Source organism: Sus scrofa, chromosome 7, assembly GCF_054392235.1.
Source record: "Sus scrofa isolate SSC_HxYL_T2T_F1_AM1 chromosome 7, Sscrofa_HxYL_maternal_Yorkshire_Landrace_v2.0, whole genome shotgun sequence".
NCBI classification, from domain to species: domain Eukaryota; kingdom Metazoa; phylum Chordata; class Mammalia; order Artiodactyla; family Suidae; genus Sus; species Sus scrofa.
Window position 1 is genome coordinate 55568577 of NC_139389.1, and position 17010 is coordinate 55585586.

The 17010-nt window shown below is 41.7% G+C and overlaps 1 protein-coding gene across 2 annotated transcripts in view; it reads right to left on the bottom strand.

Annotated features, from left to right (window-relative positions):
* The window catches only part of ELOVL5 (ELOVL fatty acid elongase 5), a 184776-nt gene that overhangs the window by 122399 nt on the left and 45367 nt on the right, over nt 1-17010 (bottom strand). The window lies entirely within an intron of this gene.

The window sequence follows — 17010 nt, forward strand, 5'->3', positions numbered from 1 at the left end:
TCACAGATGTGGCTTGGATCCTCTGTGGCTGTGGCTGTGGTATAGGCTGGAGGCCCTAAAAAGACTGGGAAAAAAAAAAAAAAAGGATCTAGGCAAAGTGCAAAGTAAGATTCTTTTGCTTCTGAAATTGCACAGTTAACTCTCTTATTCTAAGGGGGGGAGGGTACAACTGGGGCATCCTCCTTGTGCTGGTCTTTAGGGTGACCTGTGTCTCAGCTCTAACACCCTCCACCATGAGTACTAAGCAGTCAGGCCAACGATGCGTGTTCTTCAGTGATCACAGGGAGGCTGAACTAGCATCAGGTACACTAGTTTAGCCTTTTTACAAGGGAAACACCCTTTCCAGGGGAAATTCTCCTGCCAGGTCACTAATGACAGCAAAGGACTTCTATATCAGGGGGCCTTTCCCTCTGGGTCTCCATGCTCAGGTCCTCCTGGGATTCCTATGAGCAATTAGTGATTAACCATCCTCAAAGCTGGCCAAGCTACCCTGAGGGGATCCATCCTAACCCCCAGTGGGACTTGGATCCCTGATCTGTCAATTATTTTCCAGAAAATTTTAACTACCTGGCCAGATACCCTGCTTGCAGCACCAGTTGATTATAAAAATGGGCAAGTGGCTAAGTAGCCTGTTCATTGGGTCCATTAGCTCAGCACTCACTAGAGAAAACTCACCAACACAGGATTGATCTTTCCTTAACCATCCCAGACGGAGCAGAAACCCAGACTCCCCCTTCCTTGTGCAGTGGAACATTTAAGTTAAAAGATGGAGGAAGCACTGGCCCCTCCCTGTGAGCAGGGCTGGGCCCCTAAGCATTACAGGGTGGCATCACCTAGTTTCTGGTCTGATCCTGCCAGATGAGTTTTTAGGGTGGGACAATCACCAATCCTCTCACAGTGTGACTGGGGCTGGGGTCCAAGCTGTGCAGTGTCAGCTCTTGGAGATGGCATGTTGGTGGCAGGATTTTCCCTATGAGTGTGGAGGACTGAGGCAGTTCCACCCCAGCCCCAGCCCTGGCGTCCTCAGGATGACGGGGGTGCGGGGAGCTAAGCTGACCAGAAATGATCACCTTAAGGACAGGGCCCCAGGGGCTTCACAGGAGGCTACACCTTTTCTGGGAGACTAGCCGGCTGGGGACCAGTCCTGGGCATACTAATCCTTTCCTTTCTGGATATTTCAGTAATTTCCAGGCTTTTGCTATTGGAAATTGTGCAGCAGTGAACAGCCTCATGCCCACCCCCTTTTGGGAATTTACCCCTATGTCTTTGAGATGGAGTCCTAGATAGGGGATTGTTGGATCAATAGCTGTATGCAGATTTTCTAGATATCACTTGTTCCTTCTTTAGGCATTGTGCACTTCATCTGCTTGTTTGGGTGTTTTTTTTTCCTTACACCCTTGGCATGTGGGAGTTCCTAGGCCAGGGATTGAACCCATGCCACAACAGCGACCCGAGCTGCTGCAGTGACAATGCCAGCTCCTTAACCCACTCACTGAGCCACAAGGGAACTCCAGTTAGAGACTCTTTTTTTCCTTTGCTTTTTAGGGCCCCACCCTCCACCTATGGAAGTTCCCAGGCTAGGGGTAGAATCCAAGCTGCAGTTGCCTGCCTAAGCCACAGCTGCAACAACTCAGGAACTGAGGCCTCATTTGCGATCTACACCATAGCTCATGGCAACACCGGATCCTTAACCCACTGAGTCAGGGATGGAACCTGCATCCTCATGGCTCCTAGTTGGGTTTCATTTCTACTGAGCCACAAACAGGAACTCCCAATTAGAGACTTCTAATACCATCTTTTTATCCTTTCTTTTTCTTTTGTCTTTCCAGTTAGCAAATATCCAAAAGTCCACATACTTGTTGGCAAGGATATGGGAATTAGACACTCTTATATGTTTCTGATGGGAGTATAAATTAGTACAAATTCTTCAGTTAAGGGGAGTTCAGCAATAAACATAAAAATTATAATTTGATATATCCTGGGATCCAATAATTTAATTTCTATCATATGTATATTAAGATAGATGCAAAATATATGTTCCAATATCAATGGAATGTTGTTCAGCCTTAAAAAAGAATGAAATTCTTATACATGCTATAATATGGATGAAACTTGGTTTAGTGGAAGAAGTGATATAACCCATAAGTAGCTTTCAAATAAACAGCTAAGTGAAATAACCCAGGCACAAAAGGACAAATATTATATGCTCTCACTTACATGAAATACCTAGAGTGGTCAAATACATAGAGACAGAAAGTAGGATAGTGGTTACTAGGGCCTGGGGGGAGGGAGGAATAGGGAGTTATTTTTGAATGGGTACAAAGGTTGAGTTTGGGATAATGAAACAGTCTAGAAATGGATGGTGGTGATGGGTTCACAACAATGTGAAGATTCTTAATGCCATTGAATTGTATGCTTAAAATGTAAAGTTATATTATGTATATTCTACCACAATAAAAATCATATAGGCAAGGTTTCTCATATTATCTCATATTATTCATTGCCATACAGTATTCATAACAGTATTATTTATAATAAGATTGCAAACAACCTAAATATCCATCAGCAGAGGACTGGTCACATATAGCTCATTGATGTATTCATAAAGTGAAATACTATGCAACTGTTAAGAAGGAAGTTCTTCCTACATTGACATGTGTACTGGATACTATCTATTTTCCTCCCCAAATTCACTATTTACCTTCTTTGCCTTATTTTGGTTCCTGGAAGGCTGCCCTTTCTGGAAAGAACCAGCTGGGCTCTATAGCCCTTTGGCCTCCATTGATGAAGAGGGGAAAGACCAGCAAGAGTTATTTCTTTTTCTTTCTTTCTTTTTTTTTTTTTTTTTTTTTTTAAGGGGTGCACCCGTAGCATATGGAAGTTCCCAGGCTAGGGGACGAATCAGAGCTGCAGCTTCCGGCCTAAGCCACAGCCACAGCAACATGGGATGCAAGCCACGTCTGCGATCTACAGCACAGCTCATGGCAATACCGGATCCCTAACCCACTGAGTAGGGCCAGGGATTGAACCCGCATCCTCATGGAGACACTAGTCAGGTTCCTCACCACTGAGCCACAATGGGATCTCAAAGAGTTAGTTCTGTGGCTATTTCTCCCCTGGACCTCCAAGTGGCAGTGGGTGGTGTTCCTCTCCCAAAGACCACAGCTATTACTGGATAGGGTTTGGCCACATTGCTCCCCAGCTAACACCCAGCAATAGAGGAATCTTCTTACTGACACTAGCTCTGGTGTTCTGCACTGTCCCTGTTGGTGTGTGGTGATGTTTCACTAGAAAATGTGGGAAAGATGGGCAGAAATCTAGCCTGGTCTCTTGCTCAGTTTCCAGATCTAAGACAGTCCACAGGCTTAGAGCCCCTTGATTGAAGGAGGTAAGACCTATTGAGGAAAGACTCAGAAATGTGGCCACACCTTTCCTTGGAGAAAACTGCAGTCATGTACCAGGTTGACTATACAACAGAAAAGTTTATGCCCAAACCTTCCTGGAGTTACTAAATATATCTATAACTGAAACCCTGTAAGTCTGGAGAATTACTAAATATGGGCTCTAACATGAAGCCGATTTCTGGATACTGAAGATGTCATTGTGGTGCCCCTGTTGAGAAGAAACTTACAGAGTTGGGGTGATAGATGAAATCTTGTTCCAAGCCCATTGAAAAGTGTGTCCTGTGGGATTCTAGACCCATCTCTGCTTATTTCCCTTGTCCTGGGTAGTAGAGTGGTAACAGATATACCCTGAAAATTGGTGGACCCCCACCATTATCTCTCTGACCCACTGAGTAAGTGCTGTTAGGTAGACTGGGGTCAAATAGAAGCCCCTGGAACTCTCCTCATCCTGACTTCCAACCTGAGATAGTAAACCAAAAGCAATGCAACATCCTTGGGGGAGAGATGAATGAGTCAATCAAAGACTTAAAAACACAGAATGGGGGGGGGGGTTACCTCATGGCTCAGTGGGTTAAAGTTCTGGTGTAACTGCTGTGGTTCTGGTTACAGTCGTGGCATAGGTTTGATCCCTGGCCTGGGAATTTCCACATGTCTGGGGTGGGGCAAATAAAAATCTAAAAAACAAACCAACAAAAACAAAAACCAGCCACACAGATTGGTTAATTCCTACCATATCTCCACATAACCCCCCTGTTTGAACACTGCAAAAGCCAGAGAGTTTTGGGGTATGTAGATTATTGAAAATTTATACAGGAGCAGTGCCAGCCTCAGGGAGATTCTGGCACAAATTGGCATCCTCACCACCCAGTACAAAGTATCCTACTCCTGATTTATCATAGGCTTTTTGTTCTTTGCTTTCATCAAAGATAATCAAAAGCACAGATGATCAGTAATCATGAGCAGAAAGATGAATGTCTTTACTGTTTTACCTAAAGGCTATGTCCACTCTGATTCTGCCATACCAGGGTCTGGGAGGAACTTGATCATCTTGTTGGCCAGCTATAACGATACAGTTATATTAACTATACTTGGTGAGAAGGAAGTAGTCAGGACCCTAGATGCCACTGTAAAGAACGTGCATGACAGAAGATGGGAATTAAACTTGGCAAGGGGCTTGGTGACAGTGGAAAAGATCCTAAGGAAATCCAGGTGATTGGGGCGTGTTCAGATCACCCTCTTCAAGAGGAAGGAGTTGCTTCACTTTGTACTCTGCACCATGAAGAAAAGGCACAATGCTTGGTGGACCTTCATTGATTTTGGAGGTAACGTCTATTACTTGTGTATGTGATGCTCTGACCCATATGCGGGCTCTGTTTTGTGTGGTGCCCCATGATGACTCTAGCAAGTCAAGGCTGTGGTGCAAAATGCCTTGCCACTTGGGTCTTCTGACCTTGTAGATTTGGTGGCTTTGGAAGTGGCTGTGGTAGACAGGGATGCTGCAGTGAGCCTCTGGGAGGCTCTGAGAGTGAAAGCAGCACAGCCCCTGGGATGTCAGGGTAAGGCCATGGTCTCTGATCAACTGTTCCCTCTTTAGTACCTCCTGGCTTATTCCTGGGTCTTGGTGAAGACTGAGTAAATGTCTGTAGAGAACAGGCTTGTGGTGCCAAGGGAGAGAGGAGATGGGAGAGGGATGGATTGGGAGTTTGGGATTAGCAGATGCAAACTATTATATATAGAATGGATAAACAAAGTTCTGCTGTATAGCACAAGGAACTATATTCAATATCCTGTGATAAACCATAATGTAAAAGAATATACATAATATATATAAATATATACACTCACATATATATATATATATATTCTTTTACATTATATATATAAACTGAATATATATAATACCTATAAAACTGAATCACTTTGCTATACAGCACAAATTAGTACAGCATTGTAAATCAACTATAATAAAATACGTTTTAAAAAAAGACTAAATGAGTGTCAGATTGTGGCATTCTGATCTGCTGTGTGTCCCAAATTACCTACCCTGAATTGGATGTTATATGAGTCACAAAATCATGAAATTGGACATGGGCAGCAGTGTTCCAATGGAAGTGGAAAAGCCAAGGCCAGGCAGAAGAGCTCCAGAAGGCAGTTCAGACTCCCATGGTGCGTGGGTGAAGGCTCTGTTACTTCTCATCCAACTTATACCTCAGGCCACACGGGGATTCCAGTTAAAAAGGCACAGACCCACTTTCCACATGCACCTGCATGGTGCGTTGCCACCAGTAGTTGCAGATGGCACTGCTTTCGGCCTCAGTTAGAGATGGCCTTGAAAGTATGCTACAGAAATCTTCCCAGTGGACAGAACATCCAGTGGATATTGGCTTGTTCACTTTGCTTGGAAGGAGAAATGGCTGAGGTAGGGATCAGTCCTAATTTATAGGAAGCAACTAATGCTCGGGTCTGCTCATCAGTGAAAGAACAAGATTGGAAGATTGGGGAGTAGGAAATCTGGGCAAGAGGTATGTTGATTGAATGGGCATAGAATGTGAAAATATCTTTGAACCTTGTCAAAGCTCTTCAAAGGTCATGCATTGCAGAGGACTTTCTCAATAAGAGGCAAAGTACTCCTAACTCTGCATGTCAGTCAGCCTCTTTCCTCATCCCTCCAGTGCTTGCTCAATGGGACAGAGTGAAACACCACCATCTGGGACTTCACCTACCCAGATGACCTGGCTGTCACCATGGCTTGATTGCTTAACCTATAAATGGTGGACACCGTGGCTGAGCTCTTAGTGTGGTCTGTTCCCCAGGGGCCAGCTGGGTGCCTGGCGCATGCAGATCACATGAGACCTCTTTCATTGTGGAGGTGGTAGCATACATACTCAAGTTACGGATTTGCTTTCCCTCACTATGATGCTTCTCCCAGCATTTGTCATCTGAAAGGAAGTATTATCCGTTATCATGGAACTGATTCAGCACTGACGCTGATGAGAGTCATATCTTGTGGCAAAGATGTGCAGCACCAGGCTCATGCTCTCAGAATTTGCAGGTCTTACTTACAAGGCCCATCACTCAGAAACACCTGGTTTGAAAGAATGGCAGAAAGTTCTACTAAATGTTGAAGGGCCATATGCAGTGTTCACCTTGAGCCAGGGACCACACTATAGTGGTGTCTGCCTTAGAGTCAGAATCCAGGAGTCCAAGAACCAAAGGGTGGAGGTATTAATGACTTCTCTTATTTTTCCTTACTCACTCTCAGAATTTTCTCTATCTCCACAACCTTGGATTCAGTGGGTTTGGAGGCCTAGGTACCCAAGGACGAAATGCTTTTCCAGGTAACAGACAGTCTTGTTAAAGTAAAACTGAGATCGCCTCTCTCTGGCCATTTTTGACTGCTTTTTTATTTTTATTTATTTATTTGTTTGTTTGTTTGTTTGTTTGTTTGTTTGTTTAAGGCTGCACCTGCAGATTATGGAAGTTCCCAGGCTAGGGTTTAAATTAGAGCTGCTGCCGCCAGGCTATGCCACAGACACAGCTGCAGCTTACACCACAGCTCACCACAGTAACGCTGGATCCTTAACCTACTGAGGGAGGCCAGGGATTGAAGCTGCATCCTCATGGACACTAGGTCAGATTTTTCGTGTGTGTGTGTGTGTGTGTGTGTGTGTGTGTGTGTGTGTCTTTTTCTTTTAGGGCTGCACCCACAGCATATGGAGGTTCCCAGGCTAGGGGTAGAATCTGAGTTGTAGCTGCTGGCCTATGCCACAGCCACAGAAATGCCAGATCCGAGTCGTGTCTGTGACCTACACCACCGCTCACGGCAATGCTGGATCCTTAACCCACTGAGCAAGGCCAGGGATCGAACCCCCAACCTCATGGTTCCTAGTCGGATTCGTTTCTGCTGTGCCATGATGGGAACGCCTAGGTTAGGTTCTTAACCCACTGAGCCACAATGGGAACTCCTGGCGCCCTTTTTTTTTTTTTTTCTTAATAAGTAGTTCACAGGGTGAGCCAAAGACTTTATTTTTAAAAGATAAATAACACTATAACACTATAATACTAAGTACTATGTAGTATTTATATTCATTGCAGAAATAATTACTGCCACTTTCAAAATTTCAAATGAATAAGCAGACTCAATGGTTACAACTGTAATTTTCAAGGAGTATACAGTTTTTAAAGAAAGTGGTAAATTTTATGTAATTTTTTTTACTACATTAAAAAAAAAAGTCAACTGTGCCATACAATGTAACCTAATGTTATCATATTCGCAGATTCTATCCATACTCCAAGGGGAGGGGATTACATAAGGGTAAAAGTTATTTGGGTGTCGCCTTAGAGTTCTGCCAACCAGATACTAGGACTGAAATAAGTCACTTTTTTAGAGACCTTTCCTATCTGGCTTTTGACTTTCCAGTTACGAGCTTTGGAGGTTCTCGATTTTATTCTTTTTTTTTTTTTTTTTTTTTTTTTTTTTGTCTTTGGTCTTTTAGGGCCACACCCTTGGCATACGGAGGTTCCCAGGCTAGGGGTCAAATTAGAGCTGTAGCCGCTGGGCTACGCCACAGCCACAGCAATGCAGGATCTGAGTCGCATCTTCGAACTACATCACAGGTCATGGCAACGCCGGATCCTTAACCCACTGAGAGAAGCCAGGGATTGAACCAGCTACTTCATGGTTCCTAGTTGGATTCGTTTCCACTGTGCCACGGGAACTCCCTGATTTTATTCTTTTATTTGGTCTTCTTAGGGCCATACTTTTTTTAGGGCTGCACCCGTGGCATATGGAAGTTTCCAGACTAGGGGGTCAATTTGGAGCTGTAGCCACTGGCCTATGCCACAGCCACAGCAAAACAGGATCTGAGCTGAGACGTACACCACAGCTCACAGCAATGCCAGATCCTTAAACCCACTGAGTGAGGTCAGGGATCGAACCTGCGTCCTCATGTATACTAGTCAGATTTGTTTCCACTGAACCACGACGGGAATTCCTGTATTTTATTTTATTTAAGAGAGAGAGGGTTTCCCTCCTTCTTTTATCATATCCGATGATGCCCGAGTACTACTCTTCCTTGCAGATATTTATTTTCCAGAGTGGAATTGCTGTTCATTTATAGCATTCGTTTATATGTTAGACTGAGCTGCTTGTAGCAATTCTGGGTTTGTTCACCTGAGATGATCATCAAAGCTTATCTGGGAAAACCTTATATTTTGGTGAAGAAATACTTTCCTAAGAGCTAATGGTTTGAACACACACAGGAAATAGGGAGAGGTAAGAATGTGGAAGCATTGTTTCTAGTACTTTTAAAGTTGTTCCAAATCTTAAGGATTCAACAATACCCATGGAAAGATCTGAGTTGGAATAATCTAATGGCTAAGTAAATACTCTTATAGGTTAGAAGCCTGAAAAGATTGTGAATAGAGAATTTTATAGAGCAAAAATACACAAATAAAGGTATAATGGCTGGTTTATAAAGAGAGCTTAATTTAATCATAGTATTTAAAGCATAATTTAGCTTCTAGAGAGTAGACAATAAACCATGCAGTTAACAATTTATAGCACAATCATTCTAAAAGCAAAGGGAAAAACAATATTTGTGTGTGTGTGTGTATATATATATATTTAAATATAGAATTTGTGTGCAGCGAGAAGACCCCTGTAAAATTTCTTCCTCTTAAATTAGAACATGAACTTCAGTTTAGAGAGCAAGCAAGAACAGATACCAACTCACAGACTTTGAAAAACTTATGGTTTCCAAAGGAGAGGGGTTGGGGGGTGGGGTTATGTGCTGGTGGTGTGGGATGAAATACTATAAAACTGGATTGTGATGATCATTGTGCAACTATAAATGTAGTCAATTCATTGAGTAATAAAAAATAAAGAGCATGCAAGCTTCCCACAAATTTTCCCATTTCAACTTCTTTTTCCTAGTGTCCTCATTTTTAGAAGTCAAATGACTGACATTGTTCTTACGGCAAAGAAGATTAGTGTAGTCTGTTTAATGATTTGCACCATTAACCTGTTAGATGACCCCAAATTTCACTCAGCTTAATGTTCCCGAAATATCACAAGGAGACTGAAGGGCCATTTTTCTCAAATGAAAGTCTGAAAGGACGGTATCTTGGCTGTTTGCCTGCCCAGCTGGTGAATACCAGAAAAGAATACCTGAGCTAGAAAATAGATGTAATGCCTCTTGCCCAGACAAGATGCTTTCAATTTTTCAGGAACACTCAGTGATTTGTTGCCAAGAGCATAACCCAGTTTCAAAGCTATTCTTGCCCAAGGAAGGACCACTTCAGTGTTTCCAAGCAGTACATCGATTGGTACCCTGGGTAGTCAACGATAGCCTGTTCCATTTCAGACCAGTTTTTCATCCTGAGAAATGGAAATATGCTAATGAAGTGTCTTAATTGTTGATGATTGTTAGGGCTGCTGATGTAGTCCTGGCAGTTCTGTCTACATGATAAGGAGCCAGACTGTATGGACTGGAATACGGATATTACAGGATAAATTTTCTTCCACCCTCGACCCATCTTGGATAAGATCATTTCTCCTTCAGTTTAACTTGAGGGTCCTTGGAGCATTCTCCACACTCCAGGGATACTGTCTAAACTGATAAGCACCTTAAATGGTTTATTCCCTGCCTTGTCCAAAGCTATGCACATTCTATAAGAAAGAAATGAGTCATTCCATTCTGCTTAGAAAATTCTCTAAACATCATTCTCTCCCAAATACCACTTGAACCACTGATTTTTCTGATTTCTGCCTCATTGATTTTGTATTTGGATGTTTTCCTCTCTCTGCCAGGTTTCCTCTCGTTTTCAGCTGATAGTTCACCTGGTTTGGGAGTCAACTTCTCCCTGAGATAGCATTGGGATGGGAACATACAGCCTGGAGTCCACAGCACACAGGTGTGGGCTGGGCTGGGAGGGAGGCTTTTTTGGGGGTAAATTGCTTTTTGGAGGCAGCACTCACTTTCTGTCCCCAGTCTTGTCTGTTTTGGAAGGCAGTTTGTTTAGAAGTATTTCCTATACATTTTGGACCATCTGTTCAAGGATGTTTAAAGAGCCAATGACCTCAGAAGCTAGAGATAATAAAGCTTAGGCATGTCTCCCTCCTCAGACACATTCTAGGTAAGTAAAATCCTCTTCCTCTCCCTGGAGAGGTTTGCTTCCTTTCCAGAGGAAAGACAGGAAGTTCCTATTGTGGCTTAGCGGTAACGAACCCAACTAGTATACATGAGGATTCGGGTTCCATCCCTAGCCTTGCTTGGTGGGTTAAGGTGTTGCCCTGAGCTGTGGTATAGGTCGCAGAAGTGTCCTGGATCCTGCATTGCTGTGGCTATGGTGTAGGCTGGCAGCTACAGCTCCGATTTGATACCTAGCCTGGAAACTTCCATATGCTATGGTGCAGCCTAAAAATACACACACAAAAAAGTAATACCCAGAGAAAAGATAAATCCTCTTTTTTTCTCTGGGGAGGAAGAATGGGCAGGTCCACAGCACCAGCCATACATAAATCAGTTTTTCCTAATTGGGTGTTTCTCTCTTATAATGAACCCCTGTGCCTGCCCAGGTAGCATGTCCCCACTGGGTTACCCTATGGAGGCTGGGACTTTGGGAAGTGATGCAAAGGGCTGGTTTTGTTGTCATTAATAAACAGTTTTGTCTCTGTCCAAAGTGTGTGTGTTCTTCTGTCGCTCTGTGGACATAAAATTGTGTGTCAGTCTTGCTTGTTAGCCTGTGAGGAGGGTAAAATCTCCAACCCTTCAGTTTCCAACTTAATAGTCTCCCTCAGTATTCCAAATTCTTAAATAGAAGAATGCACTAAATGAGATTCTAAACTCTGGAAGAGAATAAAATTTAAGCCCCATTCTGGATTCTTATAATAGGCATGTTGACATGTAGAAGACCTAGCTAGAATCTAACCACATTTAGTACAAGCTGATTTCTGGAAAGGCTTATCATATTTTGAATCCACAGCTCTTTATATTTATAGACATTCTAGAGTGATTCCTTTTGTCAAGAGACAGATGTATTATCTGTGTACTGTTGCATATGAAAAATTATCCCAACATTTAGCAGTTTAAAAAAGGATCATTTACTCTCAGTCTCCAGGTCAGGGAACTACCACCGCTTATCTGGGTCCTGTGATTTAGGCTTCCTGCCATCAAAGTGTCAGCAGAGTGGAAGTCATCTCCTAACTAGAAGTGGATTTATTTCCAAGTTCACACCCTCAACTGTTGGCCAGAATCTTCCTACAGGTCCATGCTTGTGGGTCATTTCATAGGGCAGCTCACAGACGGATGGTTGTTTCACCAAAGCAAACAAGTGAGCAGAGCCAGAGAGAAGGAACACCAGCAAGACAGAGTCACAGCTGCTGACAACTTAAACTCAGAAATGACACCCCATCATCTTTATTGCATTCTCTTTATGAGATGTGACTCACTAGATCCAACCCACTCTTCCAGACTGGGGATTTTCAAAGGATGTGGACCCCTCGAAGTGTGAAACATGGGACAGTGGTGACTGTCCCAGAGGACAGGTGACAAAGGCATATGATTACCTTTGTTAACCTGGATTTTTTGTATTCCAAGATTATTTGACATCTCCCTCTGCCAAGTGGAGTTGAGGACTTCCTAATTCATGTTGCATCTGCTTGCCTCCCCTAAGAAAATCCTTATGGAGACAACTTGGTTGTTTATATTTAACCTCCTCTTTCTCTAGGCTAATTTGTAAAATTATAGGTGAAGGCAGAAAGGAGCAAGGAAAAGAAGATCATAAAAGGAAAGAAGCTAGAACTAAAAATTTTTTCTTACTGCAAATATTTTCAAGATACACAAAAGTGGATAAAATAGTATAATAAACTGCCAAGAACCCACTTCTTAGAAGAAGCTATGCTAGCATTTATGGAGTACCTCTGCAATTCATTATATAAGATATTTCCAGAACATTATTTTCACGAATCCGTTTAACAACCTTGTAAAATAAATATTATTTTACTTAAGAATAAAATAAATATTCTCTATGTTTGGAGAACATTGAGACTCAAGATGGGGTAAAAATATTGCTTAAGTTTGTACAACTTGGCGGAGTTAGGATTTATTGTATTTTATTAATTTATTTTCTCCATTTTCTTTCTCCTTCAATATTGCTCTTCTCTCTCTTTCCTGCTTTATGCTATTATTGCTCTACATCTTTTTTTTTAATAATGATTTTTATTTTTTCCGTTACAGCTGGTTTAAATGTTTTGTCAGTTTTGCACTGTACAGCATAGTGACCCAGCTACACATGATCATGCTCCATTGTAAGTGACTAGATATAGTTCCCAGTGCTACACAGCAGGATCTCATTGCTTATCCATTCCAAAAGCAACAGCCTGCATCTATTAACCCCAAGTTCCCATCCATCCCACTCCCTCCCCCTCGGCAACCACAAGTCTATTCTCCAAGTCCATGATTTTCTTTTCTGTAGAAAGTTTCATTTGTGCTGTATATTAGATTCCAGATATCATAGGTATTTGTCTTTCTGACTTACTTCACTTAGCATGAGAGTCTCTAGTTGCATCCATGCTGCTGCAAATGGCATTATTTTGTTCCTTTTTATGGCTGAGTAGTATACCATTCTGTATATATACCGCATCTTTTTTTTTTTTTTTTTTTTTTTTTTTTTTTTTTTTTGGTCTTTTTGCCTGTTCTAGGGCTGCTCCCGTTGCATATGGAAGTTCCCAGGCTAGGGGTCCAACCGGAGCTGTAGCCGCCGGCCTACGCCGGAGCCACAGCAACTTGGGATCTGAGCCACGTCTGCAACCTGCACCACAGCTCATGGCAACGCTGGATCCCCAACCCACTGAGAAAGGCCAGGGATCAAACCTGCAACCTCATGGTTCCTAGTCGGATTCGTTAACCACTGAGCCATGACGGGAACACCTTCTTTTTTTTTTTTTTCTTTTTTCTTTTTGAGTTTTATCTGCTCATTTATTTTATTCTTCTTTTTTAACCTTTTATTTATTTATTTTTCTACTGTACAGCATGGTGACCCAGTTACAAATACATGTATACATTCTTTTTTCTCACATGATCATGCTCCATTGTAAGTGACTAGACATAGTTCCCAGTGCTACACAGAAGGATCTCATCGCTTATCCATTCCAAAGGCAATAGTTTGCATCTATTAACCCCAAGCTCCCAGTCCCTCCCCTTCCTCCTTGGCAACTACAAGTCTATTATTCTCCAAGTCCATGATTTTCTTTTCTGTGGAAAGGTTCGTTTGTGCCATATATTAGATTACAGATATAAGTGATATCATATGGTATTTGTCTTTCTCTTTCTGCCTTTCTTCGCTTAGCATGAGAGTCTCTAGTTCCATCCAGGTTGCTGCAAATGGCATTATTTTGTTCTTTTCATGGTTGAGTAGTATTCCACTGTGTATATATACCACATCTTCCTAATCCAATCATCTGTTGATGTTTCCATGTCTTGGCTATTGTGAATAGTACTGCAATGAACATGTGAGTGCATGTGTCTTTTTTTTTTTTTTTTTTTTTGTCTTTGGTCTTTTAGGGCCACACCTTGGCATATGGAGGTTCCCAGGCTAGGGGTCTAATTGGGGCTGTAGTTGCCAGCTTACGCCACAGCCACAGCAACGTGGGATCCGAGCCGCATCTGTGAACTACACCACAGCTCACGGCAATGCAATGCAGGATACTTAACCCACTGAACGAGGCCAGGGATCAGATGGCCTCATGGCTCCTAGTCAGATTTGTTTCCACTGCGCCACAATGGGAACCCCTGCATGTGTATTTTTAAGGAAAGTTTTGTCTGGATATGTGCCCAAAAGTGGAATTGCTGGGTCATATGGAAGTTCTATGTATAGTTTTCTAAGGTACCTCCATACTGTTCTCTGTAGTGGTTGTACCAGTTTACATTCTCACCAACAGTGTAGGAGGGCTCCCTTTTCTCCACACCCCCTCCAGCACTTGTTATTTGTGGACTTATTAATGATGGCCATTCTGACTGGTGTGAGGTGGTATCTCGTGGCAGTTTTGATTTGCATTTCTCTAATAATTAGTGATGTTGAGCATTTTTTTCATGTGCTTGTTGGCCATCTGTATATCTTCCTTGGACAATGGTCTATTCAGGTCTTTTGCCCATTTTTCCACTGGGTGATTGGGTTTTTTGCTGTTGAGTTGTGTAAGTTGCATATTTTAGTGATTAAGCCCTTGTCAGTTGCATCATTTGAAACTATTTTCTCCCATTGTGTAAACTGTCTTTTTGTTTTCTTTTTGGTTTCCTTTGCTGTGCAAAAGCTTGTCAGTTTGATTAGGTTCCATTGGTTTATTTTTGCTCTTATTTCTGTTGCCTTGGGAGACTGACCTGAGAAAATATTCATGAGGTTGACTGCAGAGAGTGTTTTGCCTATGTTCTCTTCTAGAGGTTTGATGGTGTCTTGTCTTATATTAAAGTCTTTCAGCCATTTTGAGTTTATTTTTGGGCATGGTGTGAGGGTGTGTTCTAGTTTCACTGCTTTGCATGCAGCTGTCCAGGTTTCCAGCAACACTTGCTGAAAAACTGTCTTTTTCCCATTTTATGCTCTTTCCTCTTTTGTCAAAGATTAATTGACCATAGCTATCTGGGGTTATTTCTGTGTTTTCTATTCTGTTCCATTGGTCTGTATGTCTGTTTTGATACCAGTATCACACTGTCTTGATGACTGTGGTTTTGCAAAAGTGCCTGAAGTCTGGGAGAGTTATGCCTCCTGCTTGGTTTTTGTTTCTCAGAATTGCTTTGGCAATTCTGGGTCTTTTGTGGTTCCATATAAATTTTTGGATTGTTTGTTCTAGTTCTGTGAAAAATGTCATGGGTAACTTGATACCTATTGCTCTGAATCTGTAGATAGCTTTGGGTAATATGGCCATTTTTACAATATTAATTTTTCCAATCCAGGAGCATGGAATATCTTTCCATTTCTTTGAATTCTCTTTAATTTCCTTGATTAATATTTTACAGTTCTCAGCATATAAGTCTTTCACCTCTTTGGTCAGGTGTATCCCAGGTATTTAATTTTTTGAAGTGCAATTTTAAAAGGTATTGTATTTTTGTATTCCTTTTCTAATATTTCATTGTTAGTATACAGAAATGTGACTGATTTCTGAATGGTAATCTTATACCCTGGTACGCTGCTGAATTTGTTGATTATTTCAAGTAGTTTTCAGGTTGAGTCCTTATGATTTTCTATATATAGTGTCATGTCATCTGCATATAAAGTATAATATCATCCGCTACATCTTTACATCTTATAAGCCCATCACTGTCACCAAATCCAAGCTCATACCGCTTTTTGCATGACAGGCCAATATATCAAGAAATTGTTGGTGAAAAAAAAAAGAAATTGTTGGGGTAAGGAATAATGACTTTATTCAGAAAAATAGTAGACTGAGAAGATAGTGGATTTGTGCCTCAAAGAACCATCTTTCCCAGGTTTGGATGCTAGTTTCTTTTATAGAACAAAGAATAGGAGGTAAGGAGGTAAAATAAAAAAATGGTAAGTTGTTGCAAATATTGCCTGCAGGACTCCTGAAGGGAGGTGTTAATTTCTTCTTTCCTGCAGTCATTCACAAGTGGTTTGTTCAGGATATTTCCTCTGAGCTAAATAGAAAATATCTCTATTTTGAGCTTAATGCTCTGGGATGGGAGGCAGGGTTCCCATTGTTGGGGCATTACGTATAGTTCAAGCTATGGGCAACATCCCTTTACTGATTAACTTACAGCAAAAGCAACAGAATACAAAGGTTAAAGTAAAAGAAATGAATCCAATATAGAGTCAGATTTGTTCTTCCTTATTACATCAATGATTTTATAATTATGCTTTGCAATTTTTGTCTTTTAAATTAAATCAGATAGAAGGCAAATGTTACAAACAAAAATAAACTATGCTCTCCTTTATATTTATCTATATAGCTATCCTTCCTGGTTCTCTTTGTTTCTTTGTGAGAATTAGTGTTACGGTCTAAGGTCCTTTCACCTTATTTGAAAGACTCTCTTTAGGATTCCTTATGGGGCAAGTCTGCCTTTGATGTGATCACGTGATTCTCTCTTTTTCTAAAACTATTTCTATCACACCTCAGGGGCAGGGAGAACCCGTGTATCCCAGGACAAATTTCCCACGAAGTGCTCAATATCATCAGCCTGGATGTTGATCTGGCCAGAATATCCCAACACTCTCACGAATCCTTTTCACTCTTCACTGCCACAGAAAATTTAATGAGCAGGTTAATTGCATTTCTTTCTTGTACTGTTTTATCTAATATCATTACTACAGCTAGCCACGGGTAAAGAGCAGTGAGGCAGAGCATAAATGGGAACTGATACGCATAGGTGTGATATAAGTTAAAAAAATATGTGGGAGTTCCCATAGTGGTGCAGCAGAAACAAATCCAACTAGTATCCATGAGGATATGGGTTCAATTCCCGTCCTTGCTCAGTGGGTCAAGGATCCAGCGTTGCTGTGAGCTGTAGTGTAGACTGCAGACGTGGCTTGGATCTGGCACTGCTATGACTGTGGTGTAGGCTGGCAGCTGTAGCTCCGATTCGATCCCTAGTCT